The 20,437-nt window shown below is 41.9% G+C and overlaps 1 long non-coding RNA gene across 6 annotated transcripts; it reads right to left on the bottom strand.

Annotated features, from left to right (window-relative positions):
• Positions 1 to 7,166: 7,166 nt before the first annotated feature.
• On the bottom strand, positions 7,167 to 19,244 carry LOC140639754 (uncharacterized). Of its 6 annotated transcripts, XR_012036371.1 has the most exons (4): positions 11,997 to 12,466; positions 9,814 to 9,926; positions 9,619 to 9,736; positions 7,167 to 8,131 (listed from the first exon to the last, which is right to left on the bottom strand). It is a non-coding gene; the product is annotated as an uncharacterized lncRNA (long non-coding RNA). The 6 variants fall into 6 exon arrangements; XR_012036387.1 differs by lacking the exons at positions 9,814 to 9,926; positions 11,997 to 12,466 and adding an exon at positions 19,157 to 19,244; XR_012036394.1 differs by lacking the exons at positions 9,814 to 9,926; positions 11,997 to 12,466 and adding an exon at positions 19,057 to 19,150.
• Positions 19,245 to 20,437: the final 1,193 nt, after the last annotated feature.

Below are 20,437 nucleotides of genomic sequence, written 5' to 3' on the forward strand. Positions count from 1 at the left end.
AAATGCTGAGTGTTATTAGTAAAATGAATGTTGTGTCTATTGCTACCACATACCACTTCCTACTAATGACATTATCCAATCTGGTCTTCGAATTTCAAATGCTGGGGCTATGGGACCTGGTTAATGCAGGCATAGGGGGAAAACAGTATTCTTACCAGCATGTCGTCTTGGAAGCAAAGGAGTGATTTCAGGAATGAAGAGGTCACCAGAGAAGCAGTGGAATAATAATGTCTCAATAACCAGTGAAATTATCTTGAGATAATGAATGCTTCTACGAGGCAGCAGGCATGGGGGAGGAGAGGAATGAAGTGATGAAAATGGCCCTAATGAGGTTTTCCTGTGATGGAGTTATGAAGTAATCTGAATTGGTTGGGTTAGAACACTGGGTAAAAGATCTCCATTTCGGTCATGTGAAATCTCTTTTCTCTGAAAGCATCTTTTATTTTGTAATTACTTTTTAAGGGAGAGTTTATGTGAGCGTTGGGAATTCTCATTTTTATTTCTTTCCAACTTATTTTTGGCCTTCAGATAGCTACTCAAAAGTTAATGAAGTGGCAAAGTTATTCCTAGTAACAAAGAAATCGTTGAGAGAGCGGTGGGAGGGGTGGCGGTGGTAGAAGGAATGGCAGTGAGTTAAGACAGCCTTCAGTACTTCAAGCCTTGAATATAAACATTTTAATAGCTAACACCTTGATCATACTGAGCGCTAACATGTGCCAGCATTTTACATAAATATTACCTATGAAGTAGGTACTATTATCAAGGTTAACTTGCCCAGGTCACACAACTAGGATGCAGCAAAAACAGCATATTCAAACCTAGACCCAAGTGTATTCATGATCGTAAATACTGTGCTGTCTGGCTTCCCTGTGGGCCCTAACTGTGGGTCATTTGGTATGACCAGCATTTGGTCCATGGAGCTTTTCCTATGGAGGGGTCCCAGTAGCAGCTGGACACTTTGTTCTCACCCATCAACCGGCCAGGTTTCCACTGCTGACACCTTCCCACTGTTGCCTGGAGTTGCATTTCTTCTTATTTATTTTCCTTAATGGAAACCAGAAGCTAAAGTTGTTATATGTATTCAAATTAGGGTGGCTCAGGGAAATGGATTTCCATGAAGGCTTAAAAAGTGGTAAGAAACCTTTCTTTCCTTCTTTTCTGATAATCAGAGAAAGAAGAAGAGGAAGAAGAGGATGAGGAAGAAGAAGGAGGAAGAGAAGAAGGAGATAGATTAATTCTATTGTCTTGGCCTAAGCAGCAACCTATTCTATCCTTGCTCATCAAGAATAGGTTGCTGAACATATTGCAAATTTTTCCTTGAAATCTGGTGGATAAATATGCCTTTAATTTTTAATACTCTAGCAAGAAAAAATTTATGTAAAAGTTAGAATACATATTTTTTATTTTCATGGAAGTGTCTGGTGTTTATCACATGTGATGTAAGAACAATTATTAATGCAAGCAAAAGAGGAAGAAAAGAAAGAGCTGCTGGAATAGTAGAAACACAATTCGAGGAATTTCAGCCCCTGGAGATGGAAGTCATTGCCCAACACTTTCCCCATCATTTTTAGGGCATGTGAAATGCCAGATGAATAATTAAAGACTTGAACATATAACATTGATTAAAAGGAGGGGACTCTTCAGTCAGATGATGTGGCCTCCATTCGGGTTCCATTCCTTACTAGCTGAGTGGGTCTTCAGGTTACTCAGCTTCTCTGAATGTCAGTTTCCCCTTCTGTACAAGGGATAAGAATGGTTCCAAATTCATTAGATTGTTGTGAAAATTTAATATAATAATCTATGTAAAGCTGCACAAGATGAATGCTAAATAAATACCAGCTATTACTATATTAATATTTAACTTGCAGGGAGGGTTTGTTAGCTTTGACATAGTAGTTAGCACAAACTGAGTGTTCCAAAACAATAGAAAAATATTTTCTCATAGTTCCGGAGTCAGAAATCCAGAATCAAGGCATTGGCAGGGCTGCACTTTATCTGAGGGCTCTAAGGCAGACTCTTTGCTTGCCTCTTCCAGCTTCTGCAATCTTTGGGTTGGCATCTCTCCAGTCCCTGTGTCCTCCTCAATGACGTGCTCCTCTTCATCTCTTCTCTCTTATAAAGACATTTGTTATCGGACATAAGGCCCACTTGGGTAATCCAGGACAATCTCATCTCAAGATCTATAACTTAATTACATCTGCAAAGACCCTTTCCCGAAGTATGTTCCCATTCACAGGGCTGGGGTATTAGAAGGTGGACTATCTTTTAAGGGGTCACCATTCAACCCCCTACAGGTGTTTGGCATGCCATTCTTCTTATTCTGATCTTACACTGTTTCCTGATTGCTGCCTTGATCCAAGAAACACTTAAGCCATGGAGGATATAAAAATAAAACAGCTTGAGCCACAGAGTAATGCAAATCCGAAATGATCGAGACTATTAGAGAGGTACAGATGGAGACACCGGAGGAGGAGGAGAGGCCATTTTGGGGGGGAGCCTTTCTTCACCCTTCTTGATGCACTGTCTAGGCAGCTGACTCTTCTAGCAACCAAACCATGAATAAATAAAATCCTAAAAAAAAAAGGCAAATAGTGGAAGAAGATGAACCAGGCAGTGAGCACAATATGCAAGTAGAAGGGATGGGACAATAAACATTCCACGTAGAAGGAACAGCAGGAGCAAATCCAGAGAAGTGGAAGGGCTTGGGTATGTATTTAAAATAGCAAATGGCTTTTGCTTTAGAACAAGGGTCTGGAAACTATATGACCTGTCCATCCTGCTGTTTCTTTCTGGCCCCTTAACTAACAGTGGCTGGAGAAAACCCAAAGGATGATGAAAAACGTGGATCATGTAAAAGTGACATAAAATTCCAATTTCAGGGTCTGTAGATAAAGGTTTATTGCAATATGGCTACCCTCATTCATTTACATACCGTCTATAGCTGCTTTTGTACTGCAGTGGCCGAGCTGAGTAGTGGGTAAAGAGCCTGAACATTCACTCAGACCCTTCACGGAAAAAGTCTGCTGATTCCTGTTTTAGAAGACACATCAGGGGCATAAAGGCAAACAGTGGGGGGTGCCTGAGGGGCTTAGTGGTTGAGCATCTGCCTTCAGCTCAGGTCAGGATCCTGGGGTCCTGGGATCAAGTCCCACATCAGGCTCCCAGCAGGGAGCCTGCTTCTCCCTCCCCCTATGTCTCTGCCTGTGTCTCTCATGAATAAATAAAATCCTAAAAAAAAAAAAAAAAAAAAGGCAAATAGTGGAAGAAGATGACATGCTGGTTGGCTCTACCCACTCAGCCTTTTGTCACAATCTCTGTCCTCAAGTTTGCCGAATCTTTTTCTGCTTATCTAAATATACTCTTCTAAATACCACTCTTGAAAGCCTTTATTTGGTTATTTGCTAAGTTACCTCCTAGCTGACTTTGCGATCCTCTTGAGGCTGTGGTTGAATCATAGCAGTTTAATGTATAACTTATTATACCATCTAGGTAACATATTTGGAATTTAGGAGACTCCAAGCCACAGGACTATCCCCTGGCAGATTGGTGGGACAGAGATCTTCTGTGCAAAGATGAGCCTTTCTTCACCCTTCTTGATGCACTGTCTAGGCAGCTGACTCTTCTAGCAACCAAAAAACAAATTTAGTTGACTATTAGTTTTGTTATTTTCTTTTCAATTGGTTAAGGTAATAGCCATTTGCTGCTAAACTGCCCCTTGGGGGAAGAAAAGATGGCAGGAATTACCTCGCAAAAATTACCAACCATGGAGAGTTGAATCTCTGTGCCCCCTTTAGTTAATAAGGCAGCCCTGGTAGCGATCGTTAAGACAGTGATTTTTCCATGAAGGAGAAAACAGCTCCCTGATGAACTGGAACTGAGATTGGAAAGGGTAGAAGCAGTGTTCTCAAACTTGAGTGTGGGGAAGAATTGCCAGGGGAGCCTGTTAAAATGCGGCTTCTCCCCCAGGGAATCCGTGGGGCTTCAGTGGAACTCAGGACTCTGCAATAATGAGTTAAAAAGAGAAGGAGGAAACGGAGAATCCAGACTGCATCCCACCAATGAATCTTGATATTTTGTTCTTTACCTGCTCCAAGAATCCCTCGGTTGTTATGGTTACATATATATTCTTGTGTATAACAAGAATAAAGTAGGCAGGGACATCACTGTGAAAAATTTTCCTATTCTCACGTTCTGTTTAACTAACTTTATTTCCAGGGAGTAAATATGAATTGGTCCCTAATCTAAGTAAGAAATAACTTGATTTGGGAGAAGAGCTGGTCTTTGAAGGCAGTTATGCACACAATGGAGTATTGTTCAGCCTTAAAAAGGAGGGAAATTCGGCCATATGTGACAACAGGGATGAACCTGAGTAGCATTATGCTAAGTGGGGGCATTTGTGTGGTGCAGTTGGTTGAGCAACCGACTCTTGGTTTTGGCTCGAGTCTTGATCTCAGGGTCACAATCTCAGGGTCCTGAGATCAAGCCCCACATCAGGCTCCATGCTCAGCAAGGAGTCTGGTTCAGTTTCTCTTTCCATCTCCCTCTGTCCTTCCCTGCCTCTGAAATAAATAAATCTTTAGAACAAACAAAAAAATACACATTACACTGAGTGAAAAAGCCAGTCATGGAAGGACAAATTCTGCATGATTCCACCTCTATGACATCTAAAGTAGTCCAACGCATAGAAATCCAAAAGCAGAATGGTGATTGCGGGGAGCTAGAGGGAGAGATGGGGAGTTGCTGTTCTGTGTGTCTGCTTAATTGAAAGCTCACCTCCATCAACAACACTATAAACTCTGATGAGATCCTGAATCTCTCTGTAGCATAGTTTCTTCATCTGTAAAATGGGAATAATAACATTACCTACATCTTGGAGTAGTTGTGAGTGTTGAATAAACAGAATAGAGACTGGCCCACAGCACACTTCAATTAATATCAGCACTTGTTGGAGAAATTCTGTATATTCTCATGTACCTCTTAAGAATAGTCTGAGCATCAGGAAATGTCATATTTAAATGAGTTATAATTCTACCAACCCATTCCAAATTAGCTGAGGACTTGTTCCTTAGATACCACTCTCATTTTCTCTGTGTGGTCATGAAAATGATCCCCATATTTATAAATCTCAGGTTGGACCTTACTTTTGTTTTTAGTAACTAATGTGTATTGAGCACCATATGCCCAAAACTTTGATAACTGTTTTATGTGATTCAGTTCATATATTGCTAATCCCATGGGTTAAGTATTACTACCTACCAGTCCCATTTACAGAAGGGGAAACAATGCCACACAGCTGGTAGGTAGTGTGGACCTGGGACGTGAATCTAGGCCATCTGGTCCTATTCTTCTGGAGGAGGAGTTCTCAACCTAGGACAATTTTGCTCCTCTGGTAGGCTGAATAATGGACCCCCAAATACATCTGTGTCCTAAGTCCCAGAACTTACAAACATTACCTTATGTGGTAAAAGAGATTTTGCAAATGAGATTAAGGATCTCAAAATGGAGAGATTAATTTGTGTAATCCAGGCTGTCCAATACATCCTTATAAGATCCTTATAAGAAGGAGACAGAAGAGTCGGGGTGGAGGAGAGCATGCGAAGGCAGAAGCCAAGGTTGGAGTGGTTGGAGTGGAGTCTGCTTTCAATTAAGCAGACACATGGAACAGCAACTCCCCATCTCTCCCTCTAGGAAGGCACCACTAGCCAAGGGATTACAGGTGGCCACTAGAATCCAAAAAAAGTCAAGGAAACAGATTCTCCCCTCAGAGGCCTCAGAAGGAAATAGCCCTGCCAAAAACTTGGTTTTAGTGCCAGAAGACTGACTTCTAACCTCCAGAATTGTAAAAGAATAAATTTGAATTCTTTTAAGCCACCAATTTTCTTGTAATGTGTTACAGCAGCAATACGGAATTAATACAGTCCTCCAGGTGACATGTGGTAGTGTCTGGATAAACGACATTTTTATCTGTCATCAAGTGGGTAGTATCTGGTGGGTAGGAGCCAAAGATGCTGCTCAACGTTGTACAATGTGCAGGATGGCTGCTAAATGTTGTGAAATGTCATACAATGTGCAGGATTGGACCTTACAACAAAGAATTCTCCAGCCCAAGTGTCACTCGTGCTGAGAATATCTGCTCTAGCACTCAAACTGGCAGATCTGAGTGGAATGCCACACATTTTTGGTCTTCAGTTTTCCATTCATTTAGTGTAACTCAGGCTCATATCAAGTACTTCATGGAGGTAGAAGCTGTGTTTGCCTGGTTTATCATTAACTCACTCAAATCAGTCATGGCATCACAGGACATTTTTTTATCTACAGGATATAATTCAGTCTCCTCCTTCTGGATTTGAAGGCTCACCACAGCTGACCCCAAACTACTTTTTTCAATATTATTTCTTATGTCTCTTTCACGAACCAACTTTGGAAAAGGGGAAGCTCCATGTAGCTCAGTGGCAGAAATAAATGAACCATCTTCTTTGTGAAATAACTCTATGCTCTTCCAGCCATGGTATTCCATTTTAGATTCAAATTCCACAGGCATAGTCTGCTTGTTCTAACTTGGTCACATGCTCTCCCCCAGACTGATCACTCATGGCCAGAGGAGTTCTTTTCTCACATTATTTGGAGAGAAATACTCGTGACTTGGAAAATTCTCCAAAGCACTCACCCTAGTGACTTGCATGCAGCACATATACAAATACTGGTTAACTGAATGACAGAATGAGACACCAAATTGTTGGGACTTATTCTGACCTTTATCTCTGCCCCTTTTTTTGTATTTATAGCATGTGATTATGTCAGGTTTAACCTAAACATTATGTGGCAAAGAAATTATTAAAAATTAAAGTTCAGGGCACCTGGGTGGCTCAGTTAGTTAAACCGTCTGTCTTCAGCACAAGTTATGATCCTAGAGTCCTGAGACTGAGCCCCACATCAGGGTCTCTGCTCAGTGGGGAGTCTGCTTCTCTCTCTGTTCGTGTTCTCTCAAATACATAAATAAAATCTTTCTTAAAAAATTAAAGTTCAGGTTCAGAAATACGCTATTAAATTAATTTTCAAAGCTTCTTCTTTATAATAAATGAACAAAGTGTGTTGAAAAACCAGACTATTCTTTAAACTCAAAAATACATAATTTATTAAATAAGTCAAAAGAGAAATTTGTATGATTCATAGTTGATCAGTCTGGGCTCACTACATAATTTTGTTCAGCATAGTAAATATTTTTAATTTCCTTAAATAATGGCAAACTACAACCCATAGATTAACACTGGCCCACTGCTTGTTTTGTAAATAATTATACTGGAACACAACAATGCTTTTCTCTTTTCTTTTTAATGTTTTTCTGTGGCTGCTTTGGTGCTACATGGCAGAGTAGAGTACTCATACCAGCAATCCTGTGGCCTGCAATGCTAAAACATTTCCTATCTGGCTTTTTACTGAAATGGTTTCCGGATTCTGATTGAGACTCTACAAACCTCTTTACTGGTGATGTACTCTAACCTATGAAAAAGCTCAGGATTCCACCCTCTTCCTCTTTTTCCATTCCAAGAGTAGATATTTATGATCTGAATCAAGGACAGACAAAGGGTACATAGAAGTTGCAGTGCATTTTTGTTGGGAGGGGGAAAGGAGCCAAAAAACTCTCTTCCTATTCATGATTTATTCTCCCTCTTCTCATGCTGTCTTTGGAGATTGATTGCAGAGGCACAGTGGAACCACAGAGGTACTTGGGAAGAGTCACACAGATTCAGTTTCCAAAGAGAAGAGTCCAGCCCAGCTGACCGGGACAGGTAAGAAAAAGCGAGCCTAAAACCAGCATAATCCTGGTGTTCATTCTTTAGCTCTGTTCCATTATGGAAAATGTTAAGATACTACAAAGTTGCCTTTTCACACAGAAATTCTCTCAGTGGTACTGCATTCTTCTAGAACTTCCTTTTCCATGTGTTATGGGCTGAATTATGTCCCCCCAAAATCACATATTGAAGTCTTAATTTCCTGTATCTCAGGATGTGGTATCATTCTTGAAGATAGGGTCTTCAAAGAGGCAATGAGGTTAAAATGAGGTCATGGGGGTGGACACTAGTAGAAGCTGTGGGGTGTCCTTAGAAGAAGAGGAAATCAGGACACAGACCTACACAGAGAAAACACCATGTGAAGACACAGGAGGAAGAGCATCTACCAGTCAAGGAGAGAGCCCTCAGGAAGAACCAACCCTGCTGACACGTTGATCTTGGAAAACCAGCCTCTAGAATTATGAGAAAATACATTTCTGGGGTTTCAACCACCTAGTCTGTGGTACTTTGCTATGGCGGCCCTGGGGAACTAGTATTCAATGTATCAGCCTGCACAGAGGAGTGGAAAACTATCATATCTTCTGCTCACCAGGTTAAATACCTGCTCTCCCCTCCTAAATTTCATTCTGGCTTACTGACTACCATTTCCATTATTTTTTAATATATACGTTTTCCAAATGTTTCTATCCATTGATTCAGCAATTCTACCTCCAGGAAATTTCCACACTAAGAAAATCATTCTATAGAAGCACAAAGCTTTATGAACAAAGATTTACATCCCAGTAAGGCATATTATTTTCTCCAACTTAAAAAAAAATGGTATATTATAAACACTTTATTGTACAAAAAAATTAATGCAAAATACATGTCTGGTGACATTTTCAAACAATATGAAGATATGTAAGTAAAAAGTGAAAATTTCCCCTTACATTTACCCACAAATTAACTCCCCAGAGAGAACTATGGGACTGTATATGTTCATATATATTTATAAATGGAAATGGGAATCATTATACACAGTATTAGAATTTTTTCACTTATGATATCATGGTTATCTTCCTACACTAATTTAATTTCTCATCCTTCCCTGCCTTCACAATTCATGCTGTTTTAAAGAGTCACGTTGTCATCCTCCTGTCCTTCCCTATCATTCTGCTGAGTATCTTTCTCTAGGCTTTTATAGAGTGCTAGCATATTAACTACCTCGCCCAGCACATATGAATGTGGTTGAGAATAATGGCTCTGGAGTCAAGCTGCCTGGGTTTGAATCCTGGGTTTCCAACAGCTGCTGTACCAATTATCACAGACTTAGTGTCTTAAAGCAACATAAATTTTTTATCACACAGCTGGGGAGGTCAAAAATCCTAAAATCAAGGTGTTGGCAGGGCTGTGTTCCTTCTGGAGGTTCCAGGAGAGAATCTATTTCTTCGCCTTTTGAGGCTTCTGAGAGCCTCTTGCCTTCCTGGGTTCATGGCCCCTTCCTCCATCTTCAGGATCAGCGGTATAGTATCTTCCAGTCTCTTTCTCTCTCCCTCCCTCTCTCCCTCTCACATATCCTCTCTCTCACACACACTCACACCTCGGGTTTCATTGTCACGTCTCTGACTGATATTGCTGTCTCCCTCTTATAAAGACCCTTGTGATGACCTTGGGCCCACCCAGATAATCCAGGACAACCTTCCCCGCTCAAAATCCTTAACTTAATCATATCTCCAAAGTTCCTTTTCCAATTAAGGTGACGTTACATTTTACTATTTTACCCTGCAGGTATATTCATAAATTCTGGGGATTAGGAGGTGGGCATCTTGGTGTACCTTCTACCTACCATGTCTAGAAGCACTATCTTGTTGGCAAGATATGCCTCAGTCTCAACATCTTTCAAAATCATCCCTACTCATAAGGTTGCTGTGAAGTTCCAGTGAGTTCATTCATATGAGTGGCACCTGCAACACAGTATATGTTCAGTAGTGCTAGCAATTATTACAACTATATAGTTATCTATGTACCTTATTTGACCTACCATAGACTGCTGGCTCCTTGAAGAAAACAGTATTCCCAGGGACTAGCATAGCATCTGGGACATATAACGTGCTCAATAAGTGTTTGTTAAACTGACCTGCTCCACCTAGGAGACTATTATTTAGCCAGTAAAAATGAAAGAGAATTTGCAATGTTATTAAAAATATCATCATGTTACATTGTCATATTAAGTGACAAAAGCGAAATAAAACATGCATAGACAATCACAGCTGCTTTAAATGTGCAGAGCTAAAACTTATGCATAAAAATAGACTGGAAGGAAATATGCCCAAACATGAACAGTTGGTGGTCTTCGGAATGGTGGAATGATGGGCGATTTTTTCTTCCTATTTTTACCTTCAGATTTTCTCTATTTATTTTTAACATGTAAAAATAACGTCCATCTGATTTACACACACACACACACCTTGCTCAGACACGAGAGGCAACATGATACACTGAGTAAGAACTCTGGCTCTGAGTTACTATGTGCGCTGCTGCCTGTCTGGCCCATCACTTACAAGCTGGGTACACTGAGGCAAGCTGCCATTGTGGATGCCGTTATTGTGTTTCTGCTTTACTGTGTTCCCACTTTGGGTGGGACTGTCCACCCAAAGGACTGTCAGGGTTCAGTAAATGCCCAGAGCATTGCAGGGCACACAATAAGCCCTGAAAATTTTGTTAGCTAGCCCTCTCACAGTTATTCCTGAGAGGACAATGCTGACTCAAACACACATGTAAAGAGTTATAAGGAGGCATTTGTTAGAGAAGGGAAGCAGAGAACACTGAGAATAAAACCAGCTTGCTAAATCTCCAGACCTCTAGGACTTATTTCATTTAAGCCCCTCTCAGGAAGAGATGCGCCAAATCTGGTATCTCAAGAGCATCTTGCAAACATTCTGTTTTTAGCAACAGAACTCCCTCCTCCAAAATCTCATTCAGATCCCCCAGATATAAAACAGATCAAAACAGCTGCTCTGGTAAAATGGGGGTCAGGCCATGCCTTCTGAGCTCTACGTCACTCTTACTGAGCTGAGGCTTCTCTGAGGATTCTTTGGAGAGCACTCTTCCAACACAAACCTAACTGCTTCACAAATTGTGATTTTGCCAACTTCTTCTGGGAAGGGGGGCACCGTGTCACTGGAACCCCATTGTGGTCTTAGGGGGGGCAAGGAGCAAAGGGCGTACAAGGAACAGCTGTACCCAGGCTTCCAAACTACTTGGCACAGCATTTATGCATGTCTCAAGCCTGTTCCTTAGTTGCTGTTCCCTTCTTTGAGTCAGAACTACACAAAGGCATTGTGCTCCCACACTGGTCCTCCTCTTTCTCGAATGGCCCTTTGTTTACCCATTTATCAGCAGGTGGTGGCTGACATGTTCCTCTTTGATTCTGTGGCTCAGGAGGCAGCAGGCTAAGACCTGAGCTGAATAAACATCATATCATTTGGCACTGGCAGGATTCCTGGTAGCCTGGGTCAGGCGAGGTTTAAGGAGGATTAGGTTTAGATTAGAAAAGGGGTTGGGTTATTTTTTTTCCCCCTGTGGTCTCCTTTAAGTGCCTTAGGGTTTTGTAAGAGGAAAGTGGGCTGACAGCCTGGGCTCACTTGCTTCAGAAATAAAAGTGGTGAGCTTGCTATTCTTTTCTGGAGGATCAGAGTACGCGCTTCTCCCAACTGTGGTATCTCCATTGAGGGTGGAAGGCTCTTAGGAATTTGCTGAGAGCTCTACAGGTTTCTTTCTAGAGAACTCTGTGCATGTGTGCATGTGTCTACACATACACACGTGAATGCATACAACTGTACTCATTTCCAGGCGTTCCAGGTTGGGGGGATATTAAGAGCCTAGACAGTTCACTACTGGGAGGCTGCACTCTTTCCCTGCTGAGCTTGGGGGTGCTCCACCTGGCTGTACTTTCCAGAGGTGCTCCTCGGTGACCACTGGTCATGCTGAGTGGACCTCGTTGTCACAATGCCAGGTTTCCTTGGCAGGCTGGCCTTGGAGAGGCTAGCTGGGGGCCCTGGCAGTTGCTTTTGTTTATTACAAAGTCTTGCTCCACTCCCTGGTGACAGCTTGCAAACCAAAACTGTTTCATTTCCCAGTGACAAACAGGTTAGAGGGGAGAAGGGAGTGTAAACATACACACACACACACACACACACACACACACACAGCCGAAGTTCACACCTTTTGAAAGCATAACTTCTTCTTAGATTCCTTGGAAGATTGTATTTTCACCCCAGGGGTTGATTTTGCTTCTGGGGCAATCGTGGTTGGTTTTGCCTTCCGACAAAAGAAATTGAAGACTGAATTTTTCTTCCTCTCTCCTCTCTTCTTCCGCACCACAAACCATTTCTAAGAAGGGTGAGGCTCACATGTCTTTTTTTTTTTTCTCAGATAAATGGATGTTCCCATTTATGGTTAGACAATGGAGTGCCCAGTCTACTGTTTATTCACTGTGTGACAGTGAGAAAGCCATTAACCTCTCTGAGCTTCAGTTTTCTCCAGAGATTAAAACAGTACCTGCTGCATAGAGTGGTTGTGAGAAATCAATGAGAGGCAACTTGTTCATAACATTCTCACTCCAAGTGAACGTTGGGAATGGCTTACATATTATAAGCAGATTCTTTTTTTTATTTTTTTTTTATTTTATTGGTGTTCAATTTACCAACATACAGAATAACACCCAGTGCTCATCCCGTCATGTGCCCCCCTCAGTGCCCATCACCCATTCACCCCCACCCCCCGCCCTCCTCCCCTTCCACCACCCCTAGTTCGTTTCCCAGAGTTAGGAGTCTTTATGTTCTGTCTCCCTTTCTGATATTTCCCACACATTTCTTCTCCCTTCCCTTCTATTCCCTTTCACTATTATTTATATTCCCCAAATGAATGAGAACATATAATGTTTGTCCTTCTCCGATTGACTTACTTTACTCAGCATAATACCCTCCAGTTCCATCCACGTTGAAGCAAATGGTGGGTATTAACTGCCTGTGGCACATGATTTTCCCTCCAGGACACCTTCTAGCACCTTAAATACATACATAAACTCACCCTAATTTGGTACAAAGAAGTTCTACATGCCACATACTGTAGGACGAGTAACTACTTAAGTGGCATCATTTTAAGGCTTGGTTGAAAGTTTACAAATAATACTCTTACCATGAAGGTGAGGGAACTTGCTGTGTCCAACCTAGTCTACTGTGTAATAAACATATTTTAAAACATTTGGACCCTGCTCTTCATTTTAATACCACAGTCATATAAAGGGAGTAGACAATATAGGTTTCCATAAAAGTTAACATTTATTAGAGCACTTTCCATATGCTAGTAGATATCCTATAAACTACCTAGTTTAATCCTTCCAATAACGCTCCAAGTAGGTACTATTATTATCACTGCCAGTTTATAAATGAAAACAAAGGCTCAGTGAGGTTAGGTAAATGGCCCCTGGGCCACAGAGCCTATAAATATCAGAATTGGTGGTGAATCTAGAGCCTCCTGCATTATGCTGCTTTGATCTTTCCAAATTTTTATGAGACATGTTGCCTCTCTTTACACTCCTGAGAACAATAATTTTCAAGTTAAGAAGTTCATCCTTGCTCCCTTTGATGGACCTGATGTCTCCCCCTAGTAAAAATCTCAGATGGCTTAATGCTGTCCAGAGCAAACAGCTCCAGACTTATTTAAAGCAGTATTCCCATTGTTTGTCTTGCTACTGGGTAATTTATTTTTTAACCTCCGTGCAGAAGAAAATTATGTAAGTGTACACATCCTTCTTTGCTCATCAGTAAGGGAGGGGGGTGGGGTGGGAGTAATTGTGTCCATTTACATCATCCAAATGTTTGCTACTAAACATAAGGAACAGTTCTTAAAACTGTGCACAGACTCCCACGGTGGTGCTTATAAGAACTCACGCCATGGGCTCCAGCCTATTTTTTCATTTCTATTGGCCCTGAGCATGCTTTAGATCTGAACTAAACTTCTTTATGGGATTTTGTTTTCTGATTATAAAAGTGATATATGTCCATTGGAGGAAATTCAGAAAATATAGTAGAGTATAAAGAAGCCAATAAAATAGGGCCAAATTTCTTAGTGTGTGATCTGGGCCCAGGTTCAAAGCTCATTTGGCTTTGAATAATACCTGTGCAGTTATTTTTGTGAAGAGCTATAAAGAAAACCCCTTTGATTCTAGGGCAATTTCAAGGTATTTTACCTTAAGTCATTTTAAAGCAGTCAAATGAGAAAAGAAGAAAAATTTCCCGCTTCTGATTGTTATGGATGAATCTCCAGAGAATTGTTGAATGGGGGAAGAGTAAGCTTCTGACATTCCCAAATGCTTTGTATTGTACGGCAAGCTGGATTCTTGCCTTAATATCTAACACTTCCAGCATGATCTGGAATCTTGAGTTTCCAAAGCTGTGGTTTAAAAAGACTTAGTAACCAGAATTGTGATTTCCCACTCTCCATTTCTGTCCACTTTTCTTCCTAGTCATGAAAGATTAAAATACTATACCTAAAAAAAGAAAATTGCAAAAATCGAATTTTCCATAATCACATGTGGCTATCTGCAGTATTTACTATTTATATCTCATCTGAACAAGATTCAAAGACTGAGTTACTCTCACATATTTTCTTTCTCACTGTTCTGGCCATCAGATCTTTTAAATCTATTGAGAAGTTGTTTTCACGCACTGACTTTATATGACCATAAGAAAGAAAAAGATCATGCCATTTACTTGCCTGTGTCCCTAAATCAACTCTATTTAACTAATACTTTGTATACAGAATATCTCCAGCAGTATGTAAAAAAAAAAAAAAAAAATTAAATAGACTGGAGCTTTGTTTTCTTCTGTTTCACTTGATCTGAAAGATCAGAGAGGAGTTAATTTTATTCTAAACAGTGGCCCTTTCCGTGTTGTCTATGGGCCTATACCCTGTAATGCAATTAGTGTTTTCAAATTTACAGCCCACAATCTGAGAGGCATTAATTGCCTATATAATTGCTTATTCATGTAATATTTATTTACTTGCTTTTCACTCCACTTTGAGAACCTCAATGTAATTCATAAGTATTAACACACTGTAATTATGTTTTACCGCAAGAAAAATATGATGAATGGCCATTAGAAAATTTAAACCAGTGTTGGCTTTGCAACTGACCAAGAAAGCAGATGTAAGATTTGTGATTGCGGCCTATCTCTTAGAGTAAATTATTCTTCTTTTTGTGCTGCGGTATACTGTTACATACTGGGGGAAAAAAAAAAAAAAAGCCTGGATATTTTAGTATTGCCACGTGCTACCAGAAGAACATAATGTAAGTTGACTCTTCTTGTTTGAAGAAGTAAGTAATTCTGCCTCTAAGATGTTAGGGATATCTTTAATGAAGCACGTAAGATTTTAGTCTTAGGGTCCTCCAAATAACTGATCCTGCATTTCTAGAGTAACCTCTAAGAACCAACCAGCCAAACCAAAAGTCTAATAATTATAAATTTGGCATTTTCCAGGATGAAAAACAATGAACACACCAGCAAACATGATTTTGATACCTAGTTAGTCTGTCTAGGCACGTGCCCTTTGCCTTTTCCCTCTGGACCCTCGTGACATTTCTGGTCTGTTCCTTCTAAGCCTTAGATTGCTGACCTGTGTCATTTGTTGTCATTGTCTTAGCTGTTGTCACTACTTTTTTAGTCCATTCTGTTAGGGTGACGGAGCTCCATGCTGTGAATTATGATTTATAATCGCTTGTCTTGTGTTTATGACATTCAGCTTCTTTCCAACATGATTTATTGCTGACCTTGTTTTTAACATTTGGGCATGATGCTTTTATATTTCAAAGCTGACCTCTAATCTTTGTGTGTTATATTTTGTTAATCTTGAGCAATGGATCTGGGGAATTATGGCTAAGAGGGGCTGAAAAAGCTCCCAGCAATGTGATGGCAGCTGCTATGATTCACCAGCAGGGCCACAGAAGCTGATGTATAGTGCCACTCAGAACAGGAACTTGTTTGGACTGTAAATCTGAGTCACTCCCTGACCTAGTGATGCTCCACCAGGGCCTCTGAGTCTAGGAAAAGGATCATCTTCGACTTCATAGTGAATAACAGTGTCTGTTTTTCCAAAAGAATGAACAAAGCTGTAAAGCCCTCTTGTTTACTTTTAATTATACATTTTTCAGGATCCCTGAGAGACTCAGCAGTTGAGCTCCTACCTTCGGCCTGGGGAGTGACCCTGGAGTCCCAGGATCAAGTCCCAAATCAGGCTTCCTGCATGGAGCCTGCTTCTCCCTCTGCCTGTGTCTCTGCTTCTCTCTGTGTGTCTCTCATGAATAAATAAATAAAATCTCTTTTAAAAATTACACATTTTTCCTAGCAATACTAATTTAATAAACAAGTACCTGTGTATACCTCAACATCTTGGTAATACTACTCATGTTCACGTTAGCATGTTTAAATGTTGATAACTCTATCATTCTAGCCATTTGGGTTCTGCAAACCCACAAAACAGATGTGTCCCCATGGGGACATACTTTGATGGTCTTCTCAAAGCTTTCAATTTGACTACATTTTAAATTAATACTAAAGGAAATAATTATATTATAAAATTATAGTCTCCCCAAAGGCTTTTGAGTTGAAATCCCTATTGTGCTAGAAATTGATGATCATTGCATTTAGGTACACCTCAGACATCATAATTTTCATTAAGATTAGTTCTAGGGGCACCTGGGTGGCTCAGTGGTTGAGTATCTGCCTTCAGCTCAGGGCATGATCCCAAAGTCCCGGGATCAAGTCCTGCATCAGGCTCCCCACAGGACGCTTGCTTCTCCCTCTGCCTATGTCTCTGCCTCTCCCTCTCTCTGTCTCTCATGAATAAACAAATAAAATCTTACAAAGGAAAAAAAGAAATATAAGAATCTAAAATAATGTTTTCTACACAGTAGATACTCTAAATCTGGATCTAATGTAATTAATCTCTCTAATATTCTAACAACTCTCATTAAATACAGTAGTTTATGAAAAAATTTCTCTCTCTCTCTAGTAGTTTATGAAAAACAGCAAGGAGAGCCTAAGTGGCTCAGTTGGTTGAGCGTCCAACTCTTGGTTTCAGTTTAGGTCATGATCTCTGCAGTCACAGGATGGAGCCCCACACTGGGCTCTCTGCTCAGCTCAGAATCTGCTTCAGATTCTGTCTCCCTCTCCTTCCCCCCTTACCCCTCCACCTACTCTCTCTCTAATTAAAATCTTTTTAAAAAATCAGCAAACTTTTCTTACCTAAGCATAGTATCATCTTTCAAAAAGAAAACTTCACTGCACCATCAACAATTATTTCTTATTCGTCTTACTTATCTAGTCAAGGAGTATACGATAATTGAAACAGATGAAGAGAAATCATGAAACTCTGTCCCTGCTCCAGTTGGCCACAGTTGATGATGAGATTTCAAAGAGGAATAATCTAAGCAGAGTGAATTAGAAGACTGAACTGCAGAAGATCCAGAAAGACAAGGAGAAGCTATATATGGATACAGAATCTGAAAAATGTTAAGATGAAACTCAGGCAAGGTGTTCTGATGTATTGGCAGAATGCAAGTGGCTGCTGGACCAACTCCTGGTAGTCACTTAAGCTTAGAAGTCATTATGAACAAAAAGATTCATTCAGGAGAATGCCTAAGAGAAGTCTAAAAGAGACACTTAACAAAAAAGTGATGAATTCTATCAAAGGAAATAGGAGGAGGGGGGACCAGAATAATAAAGAGACTTCACCATGTCCCAAAGGCTGTTTGTGCATGTCATCTGTTTCTCAGAGAAGGCCTGAAAGAGGGGACTCTCACTATCATCATTTCATAGATGCGGAACTGACACTCACATGGCCAGTAAAGGAGCAGGGCAGAACTTGAACACAGATCTCCAATTTTAAGTTTATTGTAACCCTCTCTAAAGGAACATCAGTTGTGATGGTTTCACTGAGCACTTATGACTGATTAGCTTTATGATAATAGGCAAACTATTCTTCTGCCTTAAATATGTTCACCTGAATAGTTTGGGGAAATGGTTAGAAGCCTTAATCATGGTCACTGTCTTTCAGGTTGTTTCCTATGTCAACATACTAAGTTTCTGAGTGATATGTATGTCCCAGAAGAGACTTCAGGCAAATACACCCACATTAATACCAATTAGGACTTGACTCCAAACTGATACTGGGTTTCCTACACGCCAGACCTCAATCAGGCTATGTCATCAACTCTGGGTGAATCAGACTTAGCAGAAAAGCAGATCAAAGGTAACAGGCTTGATGATCACACTCAGAATCACACGGACATGCGTTGGTCATCTTGCAGGATATTTAAAAAATAAAATTAACTGAAACATAACACATACAGTAAAATACACACACCTTAAAATGTACAGTTTGATGACTTTTTACACATGTATACACCCATTTAACCACTACCATCAAGATATGGAACATTCATGGCATCCACAGGCCATTTCAGAGTATCTATAAAAATGAACTTCCCCACTTGAAACTGTCAATGGGCAGGAAGATAGCCTTTACAGACTTAATTGGGCAGGCATTTCAAGCAATCGTTTTAAGACTTAGGGAATTCTTAAACATTTAGAGGGAGGCCCCAAGGTTAGTATGAGGGTGGGGTAAGCCTGTAGCTGAAACTGCTGGTGTGGGCTGTTGCCCTGTGACATGCCACCAATCTGTGGCACTCCCAGCTGGTTCCCCTCTGAGGAGCCGCTCACCCCTCCGCTGGTTCCCCTCCGAGGAGCCGCTCACCCCAGCTGGTTCCCCTCCGAGGAGCCGCTCACCCCTCCGCTGGTTCCCGTCCGAGGAGCCGCTCACCCCAGCTGGTTCCCCTCTGAGGACCCCCTCACCCCTCCGCTGGTTCCCCTCTGAGGAGCCGCTCACCCCTCCGCTGGTTCCCGTCTGAGAAGCCGCTCACCCCTCCGCTGGTTCCCGTCTGAGGAGCCGCTCACCCCTCCGCTGGTTCCCATCCCAGGAGCCGCTCACCCCAGCTGGTTCCCGTCTGAGGACCCCCTCACCCCTCCGCTGGTTCCCCTCTGAGGAGCCACTCACCCCTCCGCTGGTTCCCGTCCGAGGAGCCGCTCACCCCAGCTGGTTCCCGTCTGAGGAGCCCCTCACCCCTCCGCTGGTTCCCCTCCGAGGAGCCGCTCACCCCTCCACTGGTTCCCGTCTGAGGAGCCGCTCACCCCAGCTGGTTCCCCTCCGAGGAGCCGCTCACCCCTCCGCTGGTTCCCGTCTGAGGAGCCGCTCACCCCAGCTGGTTCCCGTCTGAGGACCCCCTCACCCCTCCGCTGGTTCCCCTCCGAGGAGCCGCTCACCCCAGCTGGTTCCCCTGCGAGGAGCCGCTCACCCTTTCCACGTGATCTGAGTCAGGCTAATGCGACCCCCAGCAGCTCCAGGGCTGGGTGGAAGTGGGCCTAAGCCAATGAGCACGCTGCATTCCCCTGCTCACAGCGATTGGCTGAGGGATGGGCATGTGACCCACTGGCAGCCAATGCAATGCCGCCTGACTGCCGAGACTGAGACTCAGGCTGGCCCCTGCTTCAGCGGGCGTGAGGCGCCGAAGAGGTGTGAAAAGTCCGCGTGCTCCATTTACGAAACAACGAGCAGAGGACATGTGAGAAGGAGCCAGCATCGGTGAGAACAGAGCCAACAGGGAAGTGAAGCTGATCCGCTGACACGGCAGGGTCCCTTATCCACCATTCCTGAAATAAGATCTAGCTCGATTTTGAAGTTATCCGACTCCTGGGATCTCTTTCGGAAACCAGGTTGAATTGGGTCTTCTGTCCCATGCAGTCAAAATGACCTAATAAGTATCTGAAAGGGCTAAATTATGCTCTATGAGGGAATTTTTCTTCTCTTAAAAAGAAGTGGGCACATAAGGGAGGAATAGAGAGAGGCTGTCAAATTGTTGCAGATAAGGATGAAAGACTGGTTTTTTGACGACAAATATGATTAATATTGTAATTATTAATTTTGTGTTCTGGTTGCACAACTTTCACCTTTCCAAAACTTTAGTAAATTTGGCCATGTACAAGAATACCTCCTGTGGGGGCACCTGGGCTCAGTGGTTGAGCCTCTGCCTTTGGCTCAGGTCGTGATCCCCGGGTCCTGGGATCAAGTCCTACATTGGGCTCCCTGCAGGGAGCCTGTTTCTCTCTGATTAGTCTCTGCCTCTCTCTGTGTGTGTCTCTTATGAATAAATAATTTTTTAAAAAATACCTCCTGTGAATGGTGTCTGTGCATGTGTCTTTGTAAAGGGCAGGGTGGAGGGAAGACAGAGTTCTATGTTATATTGACATGGTACAGAACAAAGAAAACAATAGGTTACAAAAAGACCATCTCTAAACTCAACATATTTAGCAGAATAGGAGCTTGGGGTCAAAGCTGACCAGAAGAGTGTAAGCCATCCAGAAATTCATAGGATCACTGAAGAGTGCCTTACACTTTCCACAAATCATGGGATGGAGTATTGAGGCTATCTCCTGTAGGGCATAAGGGGGTGGAGTGACCCCAGCTAACTATGGTCACATTATTTCTAAGTCTACTTGTTTGACAACATTACTTGCTAGTAAGAATTCTCTCAATCAGTCCTAAAT

This window comes from Canis lupus, chromosome 1, assembly GCF_048164855.1.
Source record: "Canis lupus baileyi chromosome 1, mCanLup2.hap1, whole genome shotgun sequence".
In the NCBI taxonomy this organism is placed as follows: Eukaryota; Metazoa; Chordata; class Mammalia; order Carnivora; family Canidae; genus Canis; species Canis lupus.